An 18451-nucleotide genomic window follows, 5' to 3' on the forward strand; every position below is an offset into this window, starting at 1 on the left:
AATGTTATTGGCCGACTGCGGTGGCGTTCTCATTCCTGCCAGACTATAACATGGTTGGAATCCTCAGGATTGAAATTATAAAAATATTTCCCATACAAACATGCCACAAAAAAGCCTTTGTCTATATATGTCACTCAGATAACACTAGGGAGAAACATTGCAAACATGGCAAGAAAATAATCATGCAATGGCCTCCACAGAGGTAAATAGAAGCATGAGAAATGCTAAATGGTACTATGGCAGTTGCATTAGTGTGACTGAAGAAGTGCAAAGTGAAGGAGACACTACATGTACCCTAAAAACATGCATAATGTAAAACAAGATGGCTACAAGGGGGCACATGGCCAATGCACAGTAGTCGCCAGCTCCTGAGCCCGCCGCAAAAAAGGTGAACTGAGCCACCCCCATTTCACTCCCACCAGAGTGATAAGAACGCGAGCGCCCACCAGCAGAATACCTGGGGCAGCTCGGACCAAAGTTTGGGAGAAATTGGTGGGGCCATGGCCGAGACGCTGAGGAAGCAGGAGACGGCCAGCAGGCCCCGCGAAGAGTGCAGGAGATGTGGGTGCTGAGGAGCCCAAACCACTGAGCCCATTGGTGGCTGTGTCAGCATGCTGTGCCTCCCCATCAGAGGAGCTGAGGGTGCAGACCACGCCACGAAGGTACAGGTGTCTCCAGCAGTCAAACAAAAGCCACGGGTAAGTAGCCAGGGAGAAGTGGGAGATCATCACGAATTGAACAGCAGGGCCCGGTGGGGGCGGGGGGATGGACTTCCCTCTTACACATGCACAAGCAGGGAGAACGCAGCCAACAGCCCAGAGATCCTGCAGGAGGAGGGCCATGAGGAGGAGTGGCCACTGGCCACCCAGGGGGACTGAAACCTGGGAGGCACCACCGACAGTGGTGAGTGGGGTGGAACCCCGAGACCCCCTGCAGGCCCCCACATAGCAGGGGGGGTCACAGTGAAGAGCAGAGAGAGAGGCAGTGAACAGGGAACCCCCAAGTCAAAGGGATGGACCAGAATTGAGCCCACCCACATCTGGAGGCCTAGGAGGTGCCATGTCAGGCGAGTGGGCCAAGGCAACTAGGCACTGTGGCCCGACTGAGTCCCATAAAAACCACACTGACCAGGTGGTGAGGTGTGGGCCCCCCTCGACAGGAAGAGGGGTGTGTGTCCACCTCACCACAGCACCCACGCTGGAGAAGCAAGGCCAGGCGGCTGACCCGAGGAGGTGGGAGACTCGAGCAGGGTCTCCCTATAGAGCGACATTGAGAGCAAAGTGAGACCTCCAATAACAACAAAGGATAAGGAGCCTTGCCCTTACCCCCAGGGGCCTACCTTGCCTACCCAGAAGACGCATGTGCAGCATAGGACCACTTCCCTCTGGCCCCAAGCGACCACCCTGGAAAAGAAACGCCAGGGTTTATACAAAAGAAATTGGGGATTATGAGAGCCCAGAGGTAAACAAGCTGGACGTCTGAACTGGAGAAATTTCAATACTGGGCCCAGCACTCACATAGCTTCATCCAAACTAACAGGAGAAATGGCAGCAGACCCGGTATCCACCAAAAAAAGATTGCGGCGCTCAGGGAGGAAATCAGGGGAATGCCTTCCACACTGGGCTTCCGATTAGACAAGATGGACCAGACAATGGATGGATCCAAGGCCTGGAGAGTAACCAAACCTCCCTCGACACACTGGAAACGCAAATGGACATGAGGCTAGAAAGAAGAGAATCAGAAGCCAAACTAACAATGGACGATTTCAAGAACAGGGAGAGCAGAAACAACCTCCACTTCTTTGGCGACCAAGGGAGACATCAAAAGGTCAATTATGGAGGTGCTCAAGGTTCCTGTTTGACTTGAAGGCAATTGATGAACCCACGATTGACCAGGCCCACTGGGCTGGTGAAGGAGCGGGAGGGCCGAGAACCATCCTGGCGAGGTTCCACTACTTCCCGGAGAAAGTGAAGATCCTGGAAAGGGCGAGAATGGTGGGCCCAGTGACCTATGGCCTTGACAAGATAATTTTAGATCATCAGCCTTCACGCTATGTGCTCCCCTGACAAAATGGCTCACCGAAAAGGGAGTGAGGGGCCTCCGAGTCTTTCCCTTCCCCCATATCCTTGGAGCATGAGGGCTATTCATATAAGTTGGTAACGGAAGATGACATCCAAAGGGTGATTGTGGAACTGATGGGGGCATCCCGGCCACCCCCACAGGGCCCAGGCAAACTACTGGGAGGAGCATGTAGCAGTGGCCAACTGAGAGACAAAGTATCCCCAGGTCGCAGAAATTCAAGAAACGTAATCCCCAGAAGAGGGAGGCCCCACTAAAAGAAACAAGGTATAAGGTCTCTGAGAACTAAGCCTGCAAAAGTTAGTTGGAGGGGGGGAACTGCGCAAGCAACCCCTAGACAAGAATAGGGGGGACGTGGGAAGGGGTTGATGGGGGGGGATGGTGGAGGTGTAAGATATTGTGCTGAAATAGGCCCAGGAAAAAGTGTGTTTTGGGGCTGTTCCGGGCTTGGTGGAGACTGTTGGTGATTTGATCCCATGCACAATGCCTATTCTGAACAGGGTGAAATGACGCGCGGGGTGGGGGAGTTCATAAATCACATTTTACAAGGTGGAGTGTGTTCATGTGAAATAGGAGTGGTGTGGGAGGACCCCCATACAGGGGGCCCCTCAAAGGTAATGTCTCTGGAAAGGGGTATGCGAAGAGCTATCCAGACAGCTAATAAAATGCCTTGCATAGGTGAAACAAGTATCGGCTCCCTCAATGAACGAAGCCTCAACTCGCCAAACAAGAGATCAATGGTGCTCCGGGAATTTAAGAGGGCACAATTAGACTGGCTGTGCCTCCAGGAGAGACACTGGGTTAGGGACAAGGAACCCAGGTTACTATCCTGGGAGGTGGGTGAAATATTTCATGCATCAGATGTGAAGAGAAGGGGGTGGCGATCTTGGACTCATCCTGAGTGGGGTTACTGAAGGACGAGGTCCTGGTGGATCCGAATGGAAGATACACGTTTGTCAAGGGTCAGCTGCAAGGTTCCTGGGATCACTATGCCTCAAATGTGAACCAATGTGAGTTTTGAGATGAAGTGAGATGTTTGTGGAGGGCCATTTGGTGGGGGGACTTTAACATGGTCCTGGACCAACTAAAAGACTGCAAGCAAATGGAGGGGGGCATGAGACCCAGGGCGGGAGTCCATCATAGACCCAAAAGGCATTGAAGAGGAGTTCAGGAACTATTATAGCAACCTCTATACCATGGAATGGGAGGGGGACGAGGCGCAAATAGATTACTTCGTAGATGGGCTTCCCCTAGCGGGGTTGGCCCCTGAAATAGTGAACATTAAGTTCCCCCTCACCCCCGAATAGGTCCTCCAGGCCATTAAGCGCATGAAGTCCGGGAGAGCCCCAGGGAGGATGGTTTCTCTATGTAGTTCTACAAACAGTTTGGGGCACGGCTGGCCCCAAACCTAGTGCGAGTATTCAATGCCTGCCTCGGGGGTGGGGGGACCCTGCCCCCCCACTATGCTGTTGGCAACTATCATGGCAATTCCCAAGGAGGGGAAGATTAGTCTAGATACCCTTCATATAGGCCCATATCACTCTTGAGCAGCAATGTTAAAATTCTGGCAAAAATCCTGGGGTCGAGACTGTGGGGGAGGGGGGGGGAATGCTGAAGTTCGTACACATTGACCAAGTGGGCTTCATCCGGGAAAGACCGGGATCGGATAACATCCGGAAGACCCTGCACTTCATACACTGCACAATCTGAAGACCTGGATGCATATCTAGTATCCCTAGACTGAGAAAAGGCATTCAACAGTGTTGAATGGCCATTCATGATGAGGGTCCTCTCAATGATGGGGCTGAGGTAGATAGCAGAACTCTTCAATCGGCCCAGGTCCAGAGGGTGCGTGTGAATGGGGGATTCTCAGAAACCTTTGGGTTGACTAGGGGGCATAAGACAAGGGTGTCCCCCTTCGTCACTCATCTACGCCCCAACGATGGAACGATTAGCAATTGGAGCAAGTGACCGGATTCGAGGCGTCACAGGGATATAGCGTTTAAGCTCTCACTATTCTCAGATGACATTGGGGTACCTTAGCAACATTTAAACCTTGCTCCCTGTGCTCCTGGCACAGAACCCGGAATATGACCACCTCTCACATCTGAATATCAATGTTGATAAATCATGCATATTGCCAACACGGGACCAGTTTAAGGAGCTTTCAGTGTATGACAATAGACAAGGAGAGCATCTGATACCTGGGCATTAAAGTGACCAGAGACCTAAAGGAGCTAGTTGGAGCAACCCCAAGGTACCCCTTCTCTTTGCAATTGACAGCTGATTTAAAAAAGGTGAGCCCCCCCCCCCAGAACCTGACCTGGTACGGCAGGATGACCTCCATAAAAATGAACGTACTCCCTTGCTTATATATATATATCTTGCGGCGGCCATACCGAGGCAGCGTCTGGAAAAGTTCATAGAACCGACGGGTGAGCTCTGCAGATTCATTTAGCGAAACAAAACCCAAGGATTAAAATAGCAACACTGACACTTCGAGTGATAAGGGGGGGGGGGGTATTTGGGTACCCAGACGTTCGCCTGTACCAAAAGGCATCCCAACTAAGTGATGGTTGAACACGAGGGATGATCAGAGAACCTACTGGACCTACCTGGAGGACCCGATGGCCCATCCAATGAAGGTGAGTGACTACTTCTGGTCCCCTCAGCTCTATGCCCAGAACGTCCTAGATCACACCCTACTAACAGCGTTTTCTTGTCTATTTGGCGTGGAACAGGGGATACCTGCTTTTTCTCCACGTGGCCCTCCCCCTTAGTGTCAGTATGGGGTCCCCATTTGACCTTGTGCCCCAGAAATGAAGGCACTCTTAGAAGTGGTCTGACATTGGTCTGGAGCGGACGCGCGATAACAGTTTGAAGACTGGGTTTTCCTAGATTTGGATTCTTTGAGAGGCACTGGAGAAAGAAGTGGTCCTGGTCTTCGAATACCTCTGTATCAAGGGCATAATGACCGACCAAACCTGGGATGGAAAAGTGCCAAGGGAACCCACACGGGTTCAAAGGTGTCTGGACCTCGATCAAGCGAAAGGGCATTTTGTCTCGACTAAACAAATCCATGAATGAATCCAGCTGGGAAGGGAGGCAGACTTTCCAGAGGTACTGGTTGGAAATGGTGGGGGAGGAAATCTGATGAAGAATGGGTGCAAATCTATAAAATCACCTTCCAGGGAAACTTGTTTATCTCCACAATAGAGCACAATTTTAAAGTCCTGATGGGTTGGCACAGGGATCCACTGAATGTCCAAAATGTTTCCAGGGGCCTTTCTAATGTGCTCTAGGGGTTGGGGCAGAGGGGGTCTCTAACCGATGTGTTGGCACTGCCCCAGGGCCCAGCTCTTCTGGACTGAGGTGCTAGACTGGATAGACGAAATTACTGGAGTCAGGCTCAGCCGTGACCGCCTTCAGATACTCTTGGTGGTTCCAGAGTAGAACCAAAAGGAAAAGACTCCCCAGGATGTGAGAGTCCATGCTGAGAGCATGGAGACTGGCCTTGGCCCAGGGCTTGAAAAGCGCCACTCTCCCGACGAAAGATATGTGGGAAAGGACACAACATGGTCATGGCGAGGCTGACAGCAGTGGTACACGACAGGCTGCCTGGGTTCCATGCAGACTAGGGTGCTTTGCTTTTGATATGGGGTCTCAAGGAGGGGAGCGAGGAAGAGGGAGGGGCCTCAGGAGACAAGACAAAAAGAGTAGGGCTGCTTAGTTTTTGTCATTTTGCTTTTTTATTCTTTTGAACTGAGATCTGTCCCCTCGAGACACGATTATCGGGACATCGACAAACCTGGAGGAGTACATTGAGAAGGGGTTTGGGGAGTGAAGGTGAAGTTGACTACAATGTTTTTGTTGAATAGGATTGGGAGGGAGTTGGGGTGGGAGGTGGAGGACTGGGTAATTGGGGAAATGAGAAGTTTCCTTTTCCCTTAAAGAAATAAGTTTGACAATGTTCATGGAAATTCTTGTTTCCCTACCAAAAAATTAAAACCAAAGTAAAAAACTAAAAAAAGCTATACACAGGTTGCACAAATCTTCCACAATTAGAGAGTGTGCAATTTTCTACAGCCTGACCCCAGTGTTCTAGGTAAGATCACTTAACATTAAGTAAATTGACAGAAGTTTCTCTGAAACTGTTCCATAAAAACTTGCATGACAATGGATGTCTTTGTCTCGCTGTGCTGCATATTCAACAAACGCTTGCAAGGTACACCTTAGGGCCACAAGAAAGAAACAGTATTTAAACAGGCAGAACATCGTAAAAAGGTTCACAAAGCACATGCAAGTAAAACTGACAGCCTTGCATAAAATGCATTTTGAAGGAGCATGGAAATTAAAAGCACTCATTTGTATTGGGTATAAAACTGCAAAGCCTTGTGGTGAAGGCACTTAAGGATGTGTACTCGTTTAAAAGGAGAATGTTAACAAGAAAACTTGGATGGTGTATAAAATGGGTGCTTGTCCTCTGCAATTTGCATAGGATACCGGATTGTGAAATAAAGTAATCAGCAACTAGGTCTTGTAGAAGTCAACTGATACCCTAGCCAGTGCTTAATTTATAAAGAAATAAGAGCCAGGACTCAAATGTTCTTACTGCCATTCAAAACGATGCTGTTGTCACATGCTACCACCGCATTCTATGACAACTGCTACCAGTGCCACCCAGTCTAAATCTACTATAACTGCATTCTGTGGAAGGTCTGCTGGTTCGAAATCTTGCAGTACCACAGTATGTCCATAACAAATCACATGTGTTGAATACCGTATGCATCGTGACCGCTTCCAAACAAAATGCACAACGCAACCGCCTTAGCTAATGATGGCCACTGACATAGTAAATCTGATGACTGGGGCATTGCATATTTAACTGTCGGGTGTGCCATAACATTCTGTATTAACGGGTTGATTGCATGACATGTTTCACAGAACAACCCAAACAGGAGTGCCCAGGTTAAACAAAATTAAAGAATCTGATGGCGGAAATGCAAGACCGTCATTAACATACAATACGTAGAGTCCAGGTAACAATTAGCTGCTAGTTTTAAACGAAGCCTCATGTGCATGACAGTCTAATCATGGGCAGTTGAGAACCAGTAATTCCTTCCCAGTATTGCCAGTCTCTGCATCAGGAGAGAAGCCCATCTCTTCCATGCTGGCTCATTGCCTCCCTTTTACATTGTCTCTCACTCCCTTCTGTCCTCACCCGTTTATTTCCCCTAAAACAAGCATCTCATCTCTTTCTCTGCTTCTTTCCCACAAGTTTGTCCAGGAATTCCTTAGTTTTTCTGGGCATTTAGGGCCAGATTCATGGAAATAGCTGCACGGAAATAGGGACATTGCACGCCAAACCGCGCCAAAATCCCATTTGTTGAGTCATGGAATCGACTGCAGTGCTTTTTTGTACTTTGCGGGGACTTCACGCAGGCTCGGCAGGCCACTGCGAGAGGTAGATTGCCTTGCGCAAGACATCACGCAGAGTGAGGGCATAGCCTGCGCAGAGGGAAGAACTCTGAAAATGAGGAACAAGCGAAAACGTGGGTGTTATGAGGGACTGCCTGCAGGCATGCCCATTATTGTGTGGAACGATATGTATTCATGGATCCGAGCACGCAATCTCTAGGTGGGGAAATGGCCACGCAGAGCCCCTCATACTATCTGCCACCCGAATGCAGGCGTACAGACACTTGTGCATAGGATTCACAGTGCATAGGTAAGATCGGGTGTTGGATTTAGGGATGCGTGAATGCAGCCGGGGTCCCGATCTGACTTCGGGGTGCATGTTTGCAGTATAGCAGGGTGCAGAGCAGTTCATGGGGGTTCAAAGATTTTCAGAGTTGTTTGAGTTATGATATATCATACGCATGTTGTCAGGGTGCCATTAACAGTTACGGGGACCCCGCGCCGGGTCCCCGAGATGCAGGCCTGCTTGCAGGGGACCCCACGCACGCAAAGGTAGTAGTTCTGGCAGTTTTTGATTTTAGTGGGGGCATGTCGACCACATTTTCTGTACACAGAAACTTTGCACAAACAATTCCATGAATACACAAAAAAACTTCTGCGCGCGGGCTTTGTGGGATCTCTGCTCACTTTTTTTTGTACATTTTATTTTCAAAGTCAGTGAAAGACATCCAACTACCAGGACATAGTGCAGTTAAAGTAAATTCATATAGTATTATATATCCGTATTAACCAAATTTTCATCGCAAGTGCAAATTACATTCGCCTATACCCTACGCCTGCACAGAAAGTCCTTGAATGGATCCCATATATACTTTGGTCTACACCTCGAGGTGACTAACGATATGTAGGTGTCCTCACATTCATTAGCATGTGTCATTTCCTTTAACTACTCAACTGTTGGAGCAGCATTTGATTTCCATTTGAGCAGAACACATTTCTTAGCCATTAGACAGCCGATATTAAACAATCCCCTCTAACAGGAACCTTGCCTATATCCCCAAATAAGTACTTGGGAAATGTTAATACCAGGGGGAACGGCAAAACATTCATACAGAATTGCAGCTATTTCAGACCAGAACTGAGCCACCCGGGGACAGGACCAGTACATATGCTATGCATCAGCCAGGGTAGCCTTACACTTGTTACAGTTTGCACTTACTGTGGAAGCAAATTTGGAGATCTTCTCAGGCGTGTAGTGGAGCCGGTTAAGCACCTTAAACTGGATCAACCTTGGCATTCAAAGACACATCCTTGGTGAGGCGGCACCAGCACGCCCATCTGGCATAGTCTAGTGGAGTGGCTAAATAATCCTCCCATCCCATCCTGGCAGCACTGGGTGGGGTTTGGACATCGACATTTCTTATACAGAGTGGAGATCAACCCCCGCGTATACCCTGAGGTTACTACCGACTCCAGAGGTTGGCATATGTCTATTGGGGAACGCCGTCCATTTTGCTCCAACTGCCGCCCTCATATGATAGCATTGCAGGGTCTTAATCGGGCCAGCCCCTACATTTTCTGCAAAGATTGGTAACGAAACAAAGGTGTCATCAGGGAAAAGATCCCCCAGCGTCATCACACCTTCAGGGTCCCATCCCCTCCGGATCGAGCGGTAATGTCGGGGGAAGCCCAGAGCAGCACTAGAGCGGAATCGAGCTAGCGCAAGGCTCGGGAACTTGCAATCTCCTAAACAGTCTTGTCCATGCATTAACAGTAGTACAGACCGGATCATACGTACAGGTGTCCGGGTGGTTATTAGCGAGAATAGAGCGCAGTCAGTAGGGGAGGCACTAAATCTTTCAAGAACCGTGTGCAGTGAGCGGGGGTGTGGGGTATACCAGTGGCTGGTGACATGTGACTGCGCTACTTCATAGTACAGTTCAAAATCAGTGGTTTGAAGGCCTCCCTGGTCATACGGCTTAGTCATAGCCTCCCATCTCATACGAGAAGCATCCCCCCCATACAAAACAATTTGCCATTGACCGGAGCTCTGCAAAGAACGTCCTCCCCAGCCACACAGTGATATTGACAAAGTAATAGAGCAACTTGGGGACTACAATCATTTTTATCAGTGATATCTTCCCCATATAGTGAGATCGGCAATCTGGCCCATACACTCAGTTTATCAGCAAGTGTAATCATATATTTGCCATGATTTTCGAGGAGCAAAGTATTATGCGGTCGTGTGACCACTATACTCATATTTAAACTCATCTGGCACCCATCTAAAGCCCTGTAGGTCTGCCGGAGGGGTTGTGGCCTCATTCAGTGGGAACAGTTCCGACTTTGCCTCATTTATACGATATCCCGAAAATAGTGAATCTACGGATTTCTTTCAAAATTGGAGAGGTTCACATCAGGGTTCCTTATGTAAAGAAGTGAGTCGTCAGCATATACAGATATGTGCATGGGGCCCCTCATACGGAGACCCCGGTGTATATGTAAAAGACGCAGTATGCAGGCAAGTGGTTTGATAGAGAGGGCAAACAGTAGCAGCAACAGAGGAGAACCCTGCAGAGTGCCTCGCACCAGTTGGAATATCAGGGATATGGTGGAGCCCGTCCTAACTCTCGCCTTCGGTGAAGAGTACAAAAGTTGAACACAATGGATATAGAAATCGCCCAGGCCCATATGGCGAAGAACCGAAAACAGAAATTGCCACGAGACAGAATCAAACGTCTTTTTGGCATCTAATGCAGCGGCGACCGCCTGCGCACCTGGGTTAAGCTGCACAAGTATGCCAAAGAGTCGACGCAGATTGTATGCCGTGGTCTGCCCCGGTATGAACCCAGACTGGTCCGGGTGAACCAAATCCGGCATATGTGGGTGGAACCTAGTAGCCAGTAACTTAGCAAGGATTTTGTTATCAGTTGATTAACGATAAGGGCCTGTAAGAGCCCATGTCCTCGGGGGGGGAGGGTCAATTGGGCTTCAATAGTCCTGTAATCAATGCCTCAGACATCGAAGGTGGCAGAGCTCCGGTTTGTATAGCTTCCTCCCATGTCCTGAGCAAATTGGGAGCCAAACCACACTCAGCTCCTTATACAGTTCAATCCCAAGTCCGTCAGGGCCGGGGGCCTTCCCGGAAGGAAGGGATTTGATGGATTTGACTATTTCCTCCGTAGTGAGAGGGAGATTTAGCACCCGACGGGCCTCCTCGTTCAGCTTCGGCAGGGATATCGAGTCGAGGTATGCCTCCAACTCCATCAAGGAGCAACAGTCAGCATTTGCGTACAGTGCCCTATAAAACCCGTGGAATGCAGCATTCACAGCCTCCAGGGTGTTAAGACATTACCCGAGGCATCTAGGATCCCTACAATGTGTTGCGACCCCAACTCTGCACCCACCGCCTGTGCCAGATGCCGCCCGGGGCGATGCGCCTCGCCATACCTTCTCGCCTGAGCAGGGTGGTATAAAAGGCAGACCTCTATCCGCCAGTTCCCGGAACTCCGCAAGCCTACCCTTGATGTCGCCCAGTATTGTTAGATCATGTGTACGTGCATACTCGTCTAGTTTGATATCAGCCTCAACCTCAGGCAACGCCTAGTTTCCAGCAGCGTCCCAGAGGCCGAGGTGATCATCTTTCCCCTGACCCACACTTTATAGGCCTCCCAGAGCGTACTCGCGTGACGGACCGATTGCGTATTGCTGTGGAAAAAGCTGACTCGATGTATAGGTGCTCAGTAAATGACGGGTCCAACATGCAGGATGGGGCATGCGCCAGAGGGGGCGCGGACTGCCATGCTATGCCACTGCAGGGACAGTGATGGGCGAATGATTAGAGAGGGTACGTGGATGGACTGTCGCAGTCGCTACATGGGAAATAAGAGAATATTAACCAAAAATCTATTCTAGAATGAGCATCGTGCACAGTGGAGTAGAATGTGTACTCCCGTTTGGACGGGTTGCAGCAATGCAAGGGGTCAATTAATCCTAGTTGACAAATCACTCATCACCATATGCCCAGCAGCAGACAACTCCCTCTGCGAAGCGCAGGAACAATCCAACACAGTTTAATAGAAGGTTGAAATCGCACCCCCAGATGTGTGAATGGGGGAGTCCAGTAGGAGATCAAGTATCTGCTCATAGAATTGGGGATCGTCCACATTGGGGCCATACATTTTCACCAGCGTCACCCCAACCCCAGTCAGTCAGCCCCGCACTATAACATACCTGCCCATCGGGTCAATGCATCGCTTGGATTCTTGGAACTGTATGGAGCGGTGTATCAATGCAAGTACGCCGCAGGATTGAGATTAGTAGCTAGTGTAATACCGTTGTGGACAACAGGGTCTGGCAAACGCGTCACATGAGGGCCCCAGAGAGTGGGTCTTCTGCAGCATAATGACCCTGGGAGCCCATCAGTTTATATAGGCTGCCACTTTATGGGCCTTAATAGGATGGTTGAGACCACACATTCCAGGACAAGAACGTGATGTTAGAGTTCACCGTTTTCTGGACCGTATCACTCCCAACCTGTCGATGCATAACCCCTACCCCTACATGACAACATTTCAAACACTCCAGGGTGCACCGTCATTTGGCAGGAATGATGCACGATTGACCCATTTGACTTCCATCACTGGTCTAACAGTGTATACCACTTTGAGGATTAACATATCAGACTTTATTGAAAACACTGACTGTTGAATAGGTCTTCACTGGTTTTCAACTTATAAGCAAACATTCCCAACCCAAAACCGGTATGGCACAACAATGTTCCCCGCCAAGTGCCAACTTGTTGAGGGCACATACCTTTGTAAAGAACCTGGTTAACTCCCCCCACCCACATCATCCCCAACTTGGGTATGGGTTACTTGTGTTTCCATGCAGAGGGGACCTGACCTAGCAGTTCGGGCTGGGCTGCTACCATTGGTGGCAGTACTTTTGCATATGGTTGGACCCCTTTTGCAATGGCGCAGACGGGCTAAAAAACGGTGGTGTGGAAGGTTGCCCTGAGAAATGCCAGTGGTACAGATTCATTCAAAACCTTCCACCCATCACTTTTGTGGTCACAGATGCAAACCCAGTCATAAGACAACATGTCAAACCTTATGGGGTGCACTGTGAGCTCACCTCAATCCGTAAGCAGTGGGGAGTGAGAAGAGCAGCCCCAATAGCAGGAGTGATTATACCCATAGTAAACAACTCTGGTAAAGCCGTATAGCATTTCAGTGTCAATCATTGTCCATAATGTCTGGGACATCAGCCCTCAAGGGAGAGCCACCTCCACGATCTCTGCGCGGTAGCGGTATGGAAATGTTGGCCTCTATGACATTGCATCCCCAGGGTCCTCAAAAAAGTGATCTTCCCCCATGTTGTAGCCACAATTTGACAGGATATAGCAAGGCATATTGCACCTGGCGTATCCGCAGCATCTTCTTGACTGGAACGAAGGATTTGCGCTTGGAGGGAACGTCCGACACAACGTCAGGATATATGTATATCAGAGGATTCAAAGCACAGCACCCCCGTCTCCCTGGCCAATCACAGGATTGGGCCCCTCTTCCGGTAGTTGAGCAGCCTAGCCACAATAGTACGGGAGGCGCCAGGTTTAGGAACCAGGGCGAGGACACTATGCGCTCTTTCCACCAGGAAGTGTTCTGAAAGCTGGGAGGGGTGAAAAAATGACTTAAGCAATTTCTCAACAAAGTGCTCCATCAAGCCCTTGCAAGCCGCCTCCGGAACACCGACAATGTGGATGTTATTTCGGCACAAGCGCGATTCGAGGTCACCACATTTGTTTCGCACCTTGTTGAATTCCTGTTGCAGCTGTACAACATCCTGGCCCTGTCTGGCGACCTGGTCCTGTCTCCCCCACCCTGGTCTCGACCTCCGTAATACGAGCCCCTTTTTCCAATTTAGATTTTAGTGAGCCAATCGTGGAAACCATGTCATCTAGCTTCACATTGACTGCAAGGAAGCCATTTTGTAAAGTTGCAAGCAAGTGGTCTTCCCTTAAATTAGAGGCCGGGGTTGGGGGGGGGCAGTTCCTCAGTAGGGGGGGGGGATCAGTATCATGGACTGTAGATTTTGCAGGGGTGTTGGTGAACATATCCATTGGTTCCTTCGATGCTGCGTCTTTAGTCATGGCTCCTGCTGTAGGGTAGATGGTCAGAGGATGCAGTGTGAGGTAGAGAGCAGTTGTCTGCTCCACCCATGTCGGAACAAGCCCACTCCCGCCCCCAGATCAGCACAGATGCACCCGAGCACCGTGCTCATAGGCCCAGCCACCAATCACGTCCAGTAAACCAGGGCAAGGGTGATAAGTTGATGTATAGCACCTCTTAGTCGCAGCCTGGGGAGTGCTAGCCCAGGCAGAGAAACAGCAGAGGGCAGAGAAGAAGCCAGTCAACTCACGGGTAACATCAGGGCGTACTGAAGTATGTGCCCAGGACCCCAATTCAAAGTACACAGCGGAGCCTCGCCCACCACTCTCACCAATGTGATGAAGGTTGGTCAAACCCGGTAAGGTGGTTCCACTTTCATCCAGAGTTATGCAGGGTCATGTTTGGACACAGCTGATCCGGATACTGGTATTGGCGTCCATGCTCTGGATGCCACCCACCCTCTGGTATTCAGAGCGCTCAGAGGTTAGCACCAATGTAACCTACCAGAAGACGGGAACCAACAAGGATACACTTTTCTCGAGCTCCAGATCCCACCACACCTCCACTGCCCCACAAGGAAGCCAAAGAAAGCTGTAGGACTGTGAATGCTGGGACCTCAATACGTATGGACCATCTGCCTCACAGACCTAGCCAGGGGACATAGATCTATCCAAAGGGGAGGTCTCAGGGCTTCAGCGCGTGAGGAATCGTATATATTTGCCGACTATTGATTTGCTCAGGGGCCCACAGTGAAGTTCTTTACCTGCAGGAGCCGATGCAGATGGCACCGCTGTGTCTCAGCAGGGGAGTAGTCCAACTGCAACACAATATACGCTGGCGTGTCCCCAAGGCACACCCACCAGCAGGTCTGGCAACAAATTCGGTGTAGGTTTGTGTGTCCGGGATCCCCAGGCCTCACAGACCACGAGCGCGGTGCAGGCTGGGGACTGTAGTACAACTCAAGTGTGAGCAGCAGCAGTCGGGCCCCGTCACGTCCCGTCCGCCAGATTCCCAATACCAGGCTCCACCACAGCACAGTCGGCGACTGCAGACAGGCACACAGGATAGTCTTAAGGTGGAGGGCCACGCGGGATCGAGGCCAGCGAATACAGCAGCAGTCGGGGCTGCCCAGCGGTCAAAGCGGCAAGCCAGCCACCACGTCCTCGGCATTTCATCCAGTGCATCGCCCTTCTTCAGCACGGACTCTCAAGATGTAGTTTCACCCGGCCCGGGCCCCCGTCTGACCATCACAGCGGGCAGCCGGCAAAGCAGGCGTGGCAGCAGCACGGACCTTGGGAGCAGTCAGCTTGGATCCCGACACCGCGCAGGGAGAGGTCAGCCACCCCAACAGGAGCCTCACGGTCCGACCACTCACCGCGAGGGCCCCTCCTCCCTGCATATTCTCTGGTGTTCGGCTGGTAGCAGTGTGCAGGGTGCGCCACAATACAGATGGTCCAGCACAGCGCTGGGAGTGCTCCTCTTCACCCCCCCGACCCCAACCCGCTGCACACCACAATCCAGGAGCAGGCTTTTTCGGACGGTGCGAACCTCGTAGCCAGGCTCAGATTTCATAGCGGACAAATGCCACAGCTTCACGACTCCGTCCCAGACATGCAGATGACAGCTGGCAGCGATTAGAAAGGGTATAACCAGATTTATTTATAAAACTGATTTTGCGAGGCAGGAGCCTCACACTCAGGCGACCATCTTACTTGGCAGCTCAACAGGACCCCCCCCCCCGCTCACTTTTCCATGAATCGGGCCCTTACTGTCCACCTCTTGCATTGTTCTCTAGCTCTCCTAGCACATCAGTCACTTGCTGAAGACCACTGTGCCATCTGCCTCCCTACTAGAACCCTCTCTCATCCAGTCCATCTGAGCCCCTCTCTTGCTTTCTGTACCAAGATCACCCTTCGGGTCCCTGTGATGCATGCACATGGTTAGAGGTTGGGTAATGGGAGGGGTTCAAATGCAAGTGGGAGTATAGGAGCACACTAAGTATAGTCGTTCTTTTAAAGCAGAATAGACCAGACTAGCTGGTTTTAGAATATTCAAGGTGCAAGGGAGGAAATAAGGCCTTAGCATAAAAGCTCCGTTATATACATAGAAGAAAAGGATCCGACAATAGGAATCCTCCTGTCCCTCACACATTATCAGCAATCCACCAAAAATGGTGTTAAAAGGTTCTTGGTAGAAATCAAGAAATCTAGGGTAAATTATTCAATACATGTTTCTAATACACATGTCAAGAGAAAAGGGTTTCAGAGAACGTGAATTACATAAAAAACAAGTTTTTTTAATCGCATGTGATCATAGGTGAACATTCTTCTTGAATCCAAGATAAACAATACTGTGGCTTTACGCGTTTCGAGGGAAGACCCTCTTCTTCAGAAGCCTCACTTGGACTGTTGGCGATTGGTGATTCATGTTGAAAAGATACATCAGCAAGAGGTAATAAATTAAGAAACCAAACATTAGTGGATGTGGCTAAACAATAGATGAAATGGTCAGTTTTTAGAATCTTTTGCAGTCCTGCATTTTTGTTTTCTCATATTTTAGATCCATACATTGCCTCAATAGTGTATCCATCGATTCTGATCTATACAACATGCGAGTCAACACCAGTCTTTGGATTATTTGATTTGTGTTTACCCCGCATAAGCAAAGAGTTATGTCATCCAAATTTATGATGGTCCAAGGTTGTCTTTGTCCATGGGTGTTGTAAATGACTATGCCAAATGGCATTGCGATAAGAAAACACAAATTGATCAAGACACATAATAGTACAGGATTACCAGGTGACTAAACTGGTCTGTGTTAGATTATCATGAAATAATGTAACAGGATACAAACTCGCCTGCATTCAAGAGGCCAGGTGAAAGTGTGGCAGAGGAGTAGATTATGTGCAGTATATCCTAGGAGAAATGGGGTGTAGAGTTTCTGGGGTGCGAGTGCGGGCAGGAAAGAGCGAGGTGGGGAGGGGGTAAAGTCACGCAGAAATTAGAGTTGTGGCTGAAGGCTAGGAGGCAAGGACATGAACACAGGGACGAATTAGCAAAATCAAGGTGCATGATGGAGGGTAGAATCAACAGGCAAGTGAAGAAAGGGTGAAGTACATAAGATGGTAGGTGGGCGTGCAGGTAAGGGAAGGGGATGTCGGCTGAAAAGTAGCATTAAGGTCAGCATTGGGCTTGAACAGGGCTGTTCACCAAGGCCCAAAATAATGTTCCTTGTTCCATTAAAGCAACAAAAGCTCTGCTGTGAATGGATAGACAATGGGAAGGATCCATGTGTGGAATCAGGACTCCAGCAAAAGGTGAGCTCAGTGAAGTCCTGTTATGAGCACAGGTGATGCGGGCTTCACTAGTTTAAGGGAAGGTGCTGGAGCTTGCCAATGCATAATCTAGCATTGTCCATATTCTGGGCATGAAAAGAAAGTAATCTGACCAGCAAAGAGACCGCACACATTGTTCAAGCTTTCTTCAGCCAATGTGTCAAGAAGGACCAGGAAACTGTGCTGCCCCCATCATACCCTCCTCTAGAATGATCACAGACAAACATGAAAATATTCACATCACCCAATCAACACCTCAGAGGAAGAAAAGTAGTAATTTGTCAAAGAATTCTAGTAGACAGTCTGCCAGTCCCGGATTTGGCCCATACACCGAGGACAGCATAAAAGGAGCACCCAAAAAGCTTCCCTTGATTATGTAGCTGCCAACCTGATTCACCAGTGGGCCCTCCACCAGAAAGTGTAGTCTTATGGATAAGGATGGTTACTCCACTCTCCCCAGGTGCAGAGGCAATAATCGGATCAGACTTATGGTGGAGGTTAAACTAGTACATACTAGTCAAGTGGGCTTCCTGCATCAATTTCACTCCCACTTGGTAACCCAAGTGCATGGAATAGTCGAACATATGGGGTCCCTCCTGGACTGAAGAAACTCAATTTCAGGAACCCAAGTGAGACAAACATGGTAGACAATCAGGCTAGCCAGCGGTATTGGATTGTCTGGTTGCAGGTAGTTTGATGGTATTTTATGCCCTCCTCTACATGCGAGTTCTCAGAGATCTTGATACAGTTGTACTCACTGCTCAGTAGACCGACTATCCATCCCAAACGCCACTGGTAAGGGGGCCAGGTGTGTGCATGCCATCAGTAATCACATCTAGGTTGCTACCCTCAGGAGAAGAGATTAAATTCCAGCAGGTCTGTAGCCTTGAGGCAGTTCCACAAATTTCAGCCACTGGTTCCCTTCGGTATCTATTCTCCAGGAGTTGCATGGTACCGGAACATGGCACCAGGAAATCACCCCACACAACAGTACTGTCCCCATTGAGCACCATAATTGCTCCCTTATTTACTGCCACTTTCACCCAGTGAAACTCTCCAGAGGAACTCCTTTCCTGTTAGGGATGGAATCTGATTTTGCTCTTACATACATACAGGAAGCAAGGTCATCCTTCATTAATTCCACTGCAAAGCCAAAGAGAACAGAGGCACCCTCACCCCCAAGTGCAGTTATTGGACAAGTCACTCCCTCGATCCACCGGTACACTCAGACCTGAAGCCTGCCCAAAACTATCTAGTGTGCCATTTATTTGAACTTTGTGCACCGTGGCTTCTGCAAAGCCCAGTGTCCATTGATGTTGTCTCCCATGCAATTGCACAGAGGATTCTTCCCTGGATCCAACCAAGACCCGTACCAGGCCATGGGCTGTCTCGTGACTGCCAGGCACCAGGTGGTCCGGATCCAAGTTCATTCTCAATGCCGTAGATGCCA

The 18451-nt window shown here is 49.6% G+C and overlaps 1 protein-coding gene across 3 annotated transcripts in view; it reads right to left on the reverse strand.

Annotated features, from left to right (window-relative positions):
- PAPOLG (poly(A) polymerase gamma) overlaps nt 1–18451 on the reverse strand; it is a 1009150-nt gene that overhangs the window by 866960 nt on the left and 123739 nt on the right. The gene's annotated exons all lie outside the window — the stretch shown is intronic.

This window comes from Ambystoma mexicanum, chromosome 4q, assembly GCF_040938575.1.
Source record: "Ambystoma mexicanum isolate Mex_15411 chromosome 4q, UKY_AmexF1_1, whole genome shotgun sequence".
NCBI classification, from domain to species: Eukaryota; Metazoa; Chordata; class Amphibia; order Caudata; family Ambystomatidae; genus Ambystoma; species Ambystoma mexicanum.